The 8,058-nt window shown below is 45.3% G+C and overlaps 1 protein-coding gene across 2 annotated transcripts in view; it reads left to right on the top strand.

The window, feature by feature from the left end:
• Positions 1-607: 607 nt before the first annotated feature.
• The window catches only part of FAT2 (FAT atypical cadherin 2), a 106,837-nt gene continuing 99,386 nt past the window's right edge, over positions 608-8,058 (top strand). For both annotated transcript variants that reach the window (XM_079968178.1, XM_079968177.1), the window contains exon 1: positions 608-756. The gene's annotated coding sequence lies outside the window, so the exon portion shown is untranslated. The remainder of the gene's footprint in view (positions 757-8,058) is intronic.

The following is an 8,058-nucleotide window of genomic DNA, read 5'->3' as shown; positions in this document are numbered from 1 at the left end:
GGGGGGGGATTTGATTAGGAAAAGTGTGGAAAGAAAGTATCCTTTTCATGTGCATCTGCAAGAATTTGGGGACGCCTTGGTGGGGGAATATAACAGCTGAAAGGGGAGAGCAGGCTAGTTTCTGAGAAAAACAAGAATAATTGTACCTGTACTCATATCTCGAACTCTGCAAATGCTAGAAACTTAAGAACAACAACAACCCGGAAAACTGGGAATCTGAGGGCTGTCCCCTGTCCCCACTGGATCTCTCTCTCTCTCTCTCTCTCTCTCTCTCTCTCTCTCACACACACACACACACACACACACACACACACACACTTCTCCAGGTTACAATATATCTGCTCCCCCCGTTGCACCCTCGCGCACCCTCCTTTCGCTAGACCTCCTCCTTCTCCTCTTTCCTTCCTTCCTTTGGGGTGTGAGCACACCGGGGCGGGCGCGGAGGCCTGGCCACCTGCTTGGCGCGCTCGGTTCCTCCTCCCCCTGCCGCCGGAGGAGGGGTCGGAAGAGAGGCGCGCCTGCCCGCCGCCCCAGCTCCTGCCTGGCAACTCTCTTTCCTGCTGCTTGGCTGCGGGCGCGCCGCTCTGCCTGGAACTTCTGCTGAGCCCAACTTCTTGCAAGCGGCAGCCGGAGCAGCGCTCGCCATGCGCCCTCCGCAGCCGGCCGCGCACTGCGCCTTGAGAGAGGAGGACCCAGCTGGACAAAGAGAGCGCCGATAAACGCTTGCAGGAGGACATCGCCTCCTGCAACAACCAGGTAAAGGCGAGTCGCGGGCAGCTCCGCTTGGGAGCGTTACCATATTTATTTCTGTTATTGCACGGGGTACCATCAGAAACCCACCTTTGCGGAGGACATTCTGGATCTTGCCTTGCGCAAGAGGCGCATTGAACCCAGAGCCAAGGCTTTTTTGGTTGGGAGCTGGGCATGATTGTGGCGAAACTTTCTGTTGGAGTGTGAGCAGCTGAGGAGCAGTACAAGCTGGTGGTGTACGTTTCAGTTTTGCTCTTCCGAGCTTTGGAGACTCGTCGGGGCAGTTTTCTTTCTGCAGTTTGTTCATTTCAACCAGCCAGAAAACAGGCAACAAGTTGTTGGTTTTTAAGATGGTGTTGTGAACTTTCCTGTGCAGGTGTTCCAAATTTCCTAAAGCATTTCCTTTATATTCTTCTTCCATTTGAACAAATCTGATTTAGGTTTCTCTCTTTTTGGTAAATGTGCTGTATAGCAACAGCTTTTATAGCGGAGACATGTACACATTTATTTTTCCTTAAAAAACCCCATGTTGGATTAAGCCTCTCAAGACAGTAGCACTTGTTTGACGGAGGATTTCCCTAGTTTTGCCTGGCAAATAGCACTTTTTTCGTTATTTGAGTGTGTGCACATTGCCGGCTGAAAGTGCAGCTAGGTCCTTCTTTGTGTCATTTCGAAACAAGCCTGGTTTTTTGTGTGCAGAGGGGATGCATCAAAAGGCATTATTTTGTCAGAAAGAACAGGATTGTGGACTACAACTCCCATCATCCCTAGCTAACAGGACCAGTGGTTAGGGATGATGGGAATTGTACTCCCAAAACAGCTGGAGAGCCAAGTTTGGCCATCACTGCCTGAGAGGGAAGGGCCATAGTTCTGGGGCAGAGCACATGTGTTTCATGAGAAAGATCCAAGGTCCAATCCTTGATGCCTCCAGGTAGAAAACTAGGAAAGACCCCTGGAGTGAGTAACTGCTAGATGGAACAAGGGTCTAACTTCATGTAAGGCAGTTTCCTATGAGAGAGGGAAAGGAGAAAATGTAAGAGAGAGCTGTTGGGGTGATGCAGTGGTTAAGGCTATAATCTGATTCATGTTTGGGAGTAAGCACCTTTGTAGTCAAGGAGCTTTCTCTCCAAGAAAACGTTCTTTGAATTGGATGGCAAGGGTATGAGGAGTGGGCCATGAAATCCCGCAGAATAAGGCAAGCTGCTTATTCTCTCTGCCTCCCATCTTTTACATGGGTATCAGAAGACTGGCCTACCTTTCAAGGTCGTTCTAAGGATTACCGAGATAATAAATGTGATGTGCTTTGAACCCTTGGAATGTATAGTGCCATGTATCATTATCAGCAAGACTAGTTTACAAATCAAATTTTTTTGATTTGGGTCGTTGATTCCAGTTCGACCCAGAAATATGTATTTATTATTACATTTATATTCCTTCCCGTCCTCCCAAAGGCGCACAGGGTGGTATCCAACATGCGATAAAACAATAAAAATGCTTTTAAAACATTAGAAGCAATTCCAGGACAAATGCAGACTGGGGAAAATCTCCACTTAAAAGGCTTGTTGAAAGTCATGCAGTCCAAGGTCTAAAATCAAGGGTCTAAATGGTTTTAGGGTTGGATCCATCACCCAGATTAATGAGAATGTTTAAACCATTTACTTTTGCTTGCCCATGTGATTCTGGCTTGAACAGGAAGCCTAGGAGTAACTGCCCAGATGAGTATTTCTCTTTGATGTCCAATTCTGAGACAATTTACAATGGGATATTTGTTATGACTAGTTACGAACTGAATGATTATATGGGGGAAAGGTGGATGTGGTGATTGAATCACGCAGATAGTATGCAAGTGGGGTTTTATGGCCCTCTGTATGTTTGCATATGGCAGCTATCTTAGCTCACCTTTTCATCAATATTGTGCCTTTGTTGGGAATGTTTCATTGGAACTTGCAACTTAAAATGAAGTTGTGTCAGAACAATTGCGTCAAAAAGAGAATTTGCTGCCACACGTGTCTTTCTCTGCTCTGAAGATTACACTAAAGGTGGTCCCTCACACCTTCCTGCCTCCTTCAATCTCAGCGCTGCTCTCCTTGACAGATCTCTAGTTGTGGGAAGTGCTGAACAGATGTTTCAGCAATGCCAAGGCCTTGCAGTTTGCTCTCTTTTCTCGCAGGGGGGTGCGTGTTGTCGGTGAACATGCATATGTGTCAGCAGATAACCCGATTCTTTGTCTGCCTTCGTATGGCTGACTGCCCTAGATATCAATCTCTAAAGTAAACTGAAGTCAGCCATGGTGTAGATGCTCTTCCTCTCAGCACCCACAGAGAGTGAATGAAAGAGGTTAGGGGAGAGGGAGATGGAGACCAGCCGAGAGCATTGACAGAACAAAGGTAACATGCAAAGGTAACATAGGAGCAGAAGTTATCAGATAATTAACCTCCTTGGGGAATTAAAAGTCGACTAGGCGAACAGCAAGAGGCCATAAGGACAAAGATCAGTTGCTCAATAGCATCTGCTTTTTGGACAACGTGGTACTGAGGAGGCGCAGCCTAGCCTATCTAGAATATCTGGATTAGAGACAGTTTAGTAACTTTGTTAATTTAAATGGAGGAAAACTGGATTAGACCAAAGCATTCTGGTTTAACTGGGTGGAGGCGAGTGAGGAAGCCAGTGAGGTTGTGAGACTTTTCTTTGTTTTTCCACTATTCGCAGACAAATTGAAGCTCATAAAATAAATTAGACTTGATTGCCACTTGAGCCTGAAATGCATTGTAATTGGGCTAGATGTAGTGTGACCAATGCTTACTCTACCCAGCGATGCCTCCATCCAAAACATGCAGGCAAGTCATCTCCAGGTGGGACAGATTCCAGTCTGAAACCTGTGAAACCACTACTAGTCAGTGCGGACAGTTTTGAGCTAGGTGGGCCAATGGTATGACTCAGTATAAGCAATTTCACGTTTCTATGTTCCTATTATTACATACCTAAATTCTTGATATGAGGAAGAAAGTGACAATATAATGAATTTATGCAATGTGCAGAAAAATATATACATGGATTCTGAATAACAACAGTTGGTTTAGGTTGAGGATTGCTTATTTTCGAACATCCATTTCTCCCCCTGTTTTAGTACATCACAGCTCCATAAGAGTATGATAAACATTGCATAACTATCAATCTCATCCACACTATCCCCAATGAGTTCAGAGCAGCAAATCTTGTGGTAGTTCATGTTATCATTCGGGCAGAATGAGAGACTTGCCCCAAAGCTCTCCTGTAAGTCTCATAGCTAAGCAGGGATTTGAAACGGACTTGTCCTATGTCTCAGCCTAACTCTCTAACTGCTGCACTGCACTGCTCAGTCTCTTGTGAAACTTGGCTGTAAAACTCAGATCAAGCATAGTCTACTACTGTTTTTATCCTGCTCCCAGCTCTGTGTTGCAAAGGGCTGTGTGATGTGACAGAGATGGTATGCGCCACTTTGCACATGTATAAAATGTAGCTTGGAATTTAACAAAGAGTTGGTTAAGTGTACCAAAGCGCATTCATTTCTGTGGGTAAGGGAATTCAGCATGTGACATATTCATGTACGGTGCACGCAAGCACTTGTGCTGAAGAACTCAGATTGATTTTTACTCCCCCCTGTGCACATATGTGCTGCTGCCACGTAATCTAGGAAGTGTTCCTGAGAGGAATCTGTCCCAAAAATAGTCGGATGTATGAGGTAAATCCTAATGCTACGGATAATCAAAACATCCACAGAGAGCTCAAGATTGTGACCCATGCTATTTTCTTACTTTGCTAAAGAAAACCAACAACCCAGCGCCACCCTTTCCCTTTAGTCATGCTGAAGTCATTTGGCTTGCTCCTGCAGCCTTGCCAACGCTTAATGGGCACCATAATTGGTCTACTCTCATTTAGGGGCACTGGATAAGTGTGCTGGAATTAGGAGTAGTTTGGGAAGAGCTTCATGAACCATCTTTTCATTTAATTTTGCCTTTGTACAGTGGTACCTTGGGTTACAGATGCTTCAGGTTACAGACGCTTCAGGTTACAGACGCTTCAGGTTACAGTCTCCGCTAACCCAGATATAATACCTTGGGTTAAGAACTTTGCTTCAGGATGAGAACAGAATTGCATGGCGGCAGCAGGAGGCCCCATTAGCTAAAGTGGTACCTCAGGCTAAGAACAGTTTCAGGATAAGACTGGACCTCCAGAACAAATTAAGTTCTTAACCTGAGGTACCACTGTATACTTTCTTCTAGTTTGTGTAAGACAGGGGAGAGGAACCTTAGGCCTAGGGCCCAAATGCAGCCCTCCAGGCATCTCTATCTGACCCTTAGAACTCTCCCCAGGCCACCCCCTCCTTGGCTTCTGCTCCCCCCCCCCTGTGGTTTGCTTGGCTGCAGTCTACCCTTGAGCTCTGATAATGCGCCTTGCTTGTCAGGTTGGAGGATAGAGGAGGGTATATGAGTGTGTGCAGAAACTAACTTACTGTACAAGTAAAATGTGCATTTGTTGCTTTGCCAGCTTTTGCATCTGGTCTGTGGCCCTTGTAAGGATGACCAGAAAAGAATGTGGCCACCAAATCCAAAAAGGTTTCCCTTGCCTGGTGTAAGATGTAGGGACTTCAGGTGTGCTGATGGTCTGAGCGTATCTGTAAGGATTTGAGGGTGGTTTCTTACCTTTGTTTACTTTGAACAGTAGACCCTCAAGCTTCCTCCACTTTGCAATGGTGATTTGCAATGTTGCATTGTTGTTGTTGTTGTTATTATTATTATTATTATTATTATTATTATTAGTTTCTTAAATTTGCACACCACCCGCAGATCTCAGGGTGGTTCACGACACAAAAATACATTGGTGGGGAGGGGGAGGGTTGTCCAAGAACACACGTCCAGTTTCTCCTTGAGCCTGCAGAACTTATTGTACCTTCCTCTGGATCACAAAGTGTCCGTGTCAACTCGGTAATGCGCTTGCACGTGGTGAGTGCAAAATGGCTTATGCATGCTTGGAGCTATTCCATAGAAAAGGTGGTGCATCTCTCATTGTGCCAAACATGTTCCACAGAATGATAGTTTTGTCCTGATAAGATATATCTGAAGAAGCATTTCGGATGTGTAGGCCAAGTCAACAGAGGGAGAAAACAAGAAATAAGTTTGCATACACCTGGAATCCAACATCTGCTGCAGGCAACAAATGCATTTTGCATTATGCTCTGTTGTAAGCGGCTGTTGGCTCCAGTGGAAACCATACAGTTGTTGGCTACAGACAGGGCTTTTCGTTTGCATGCCTGTACATCCTGAAATGCATGCTTGTGTGAGAGCACATGCACATGTGATGTGCACATTTCCACACGGCAGTCAGCACATTTTAGCCTTCACTGATGCACGGATGTAATAGAATTAAAAAAGGGCAGGTATCTCTTGAAAAGCGGGTGCCATTGTGTGCTATTAGAAGGAAGCCCAGTTTTGCTGAACAGGCAGGTTTCCCAAATTCTCTTGCAGTTTTTCTTAGGAGGCGGAGTAGAAGGGCAAGCTCAGTGGAGCAGAGAAGCTGTTACTTGGAAGGAGTCGACCAAACATCAAGATCTAAGACAGTTGGACACTTTTAAGCAAGATGGTGGAAATTGTTGAAAAGCTAAACAGAGGTAATGTTATTGAGTAGGGATGGGGACGCTGTGGCCTTGCAGATGTTGTTGGGCTCCACCTTCCGAAGCCAGCACGGCTAATGGTCAAGCATGATAGGAGCAACAACATATGGAGAATCTCAGGTTTCCCATCCCTGCTATGGATCTCAGGTGGAAGGCTATTTGGGCTTGGTGGTATTATGAGGCAAGCTACTGGGCTTTCAGCCTTAGTCCCATAGGAACAACCTTGGTTTCAAATTGTGGTTTGTCTGAAGACCACAAGCCCAGGGTTGGAAGACATGCTAAGCCAAACCATGGTTTAGCTCAGCACAGTGCAAAAACAACATAACTGGGGAGAAGCAAAGTGCCTGCAATCTTTTCTCTGGGAGCTGTGCATGTTTGCTTGTTCATGCTAAGGCATGGTTTGGCTTAGCGTTGTGTGCAAACCAAGTCCACAGACTAGCAAAAAGGCTGCAGCTTGTTTCTCCAATGCTGTATTTGCTGTCCAGCTTTTTATCCTTGTAACCACAAATCAAGCTGGTGAGTATTTTGGGTGGTGTGGCCAAAGAAACCACGGCTAGACTGCTGTGTTGGGTATGGACATTCCAACAAGCCACACTTTGCCTAAGCAAATCATAGCTTAGCCTTAGGTATAAACCAGACTAACTTGTCACTGCCATAAGAATGGGAAGCCAGGGCTATTTTTGTATGCTGAGATTTGACACTGGGGCTATAACATTTGAATGCTGCTTCCTACTGTGGAGATCAGTCAGGCTGCATAATCTCATGCCGGTCTTGCCACACATTCCTGGCAGTCATTGGTGTTGATGTGGAGATTCACAGCAAGATTGGGACAGTTGTTGTCAACTGTTTCAAATATATCCTACTAATGTTTTCATTTATATTTCATGGTGCAGAAGGTACACTTTGAGAAAGCAATTGTTGCAACAACAAACAACTTGTCCCAGTATACTGTAATTACAGACTTTTGTTATGCTATGCAACAAAGTTTCATTTGATTACTCTGAAGCATGGGTAGGCAAACTAAGGCGCGAGGGCCAGATTCGGCCCAATCGCCTTCTAAATGCAGCCTGCATACGGTCCGGGAATCAGCGTGTTTTTACATGAGTAGAATGTGTCCTTTTATTTAAAATGCATCTCTGGGTTATTTGTGGGGCATAGGAATTCGTTCATCCCCCCCCCCCAAAAAAAAATAGTCCGGCCCCCCCACAAGGTCTGAGGGACAGTGGACCGGCCCCCTGCTGAAAAAGTTTGTTAACCCCTGTGATCTGATCATGAACACAGTTTCCCATGAGTGTGGGGTGGATTCCTGCTGCAGTCTCAACAATTTATGTATTGAATAAACATTTGTCATATGTTATAAAAGCAATTGGGATTGTATTGCAGCTCTCAATAAAAAGGCTAAGAGGTCATCAGGATAATCTTGGGTGGGTGGGATCGTAAGCCCAAGTTGTGCTAGTGCAGAAGACATGTGTGTGTGTGTGTGTGTGTTTCAGTTTTCTCTCAGTGTAAACAGTCCAGGAATTAGTGTTGGAAATGCAACAGTAAGAATCATTCAGTTTGTAATGTAAGGGTTAATTCTGTTAGTATTACATCAGCTAACCAAGAGGGGGGGGGGTGGAGATGCTGCTTAGCAACCACTGAACATGGCATGATCTCTG

This window comes from Podarcis cretensis, assembly GCF_951804945.1.
Source record: "Podarcis cretensis genome assembly, chromosome: 2".
Lineage (NCBI taxonomy): Eukaryota > Metazoa > Chordata > Lepidosauria > Squamata > Lacertidae > Podarcis > Podarcis cretensis.
This window is presented reverse-complemented; position numbering and strand designations above follow the sequence as displayed.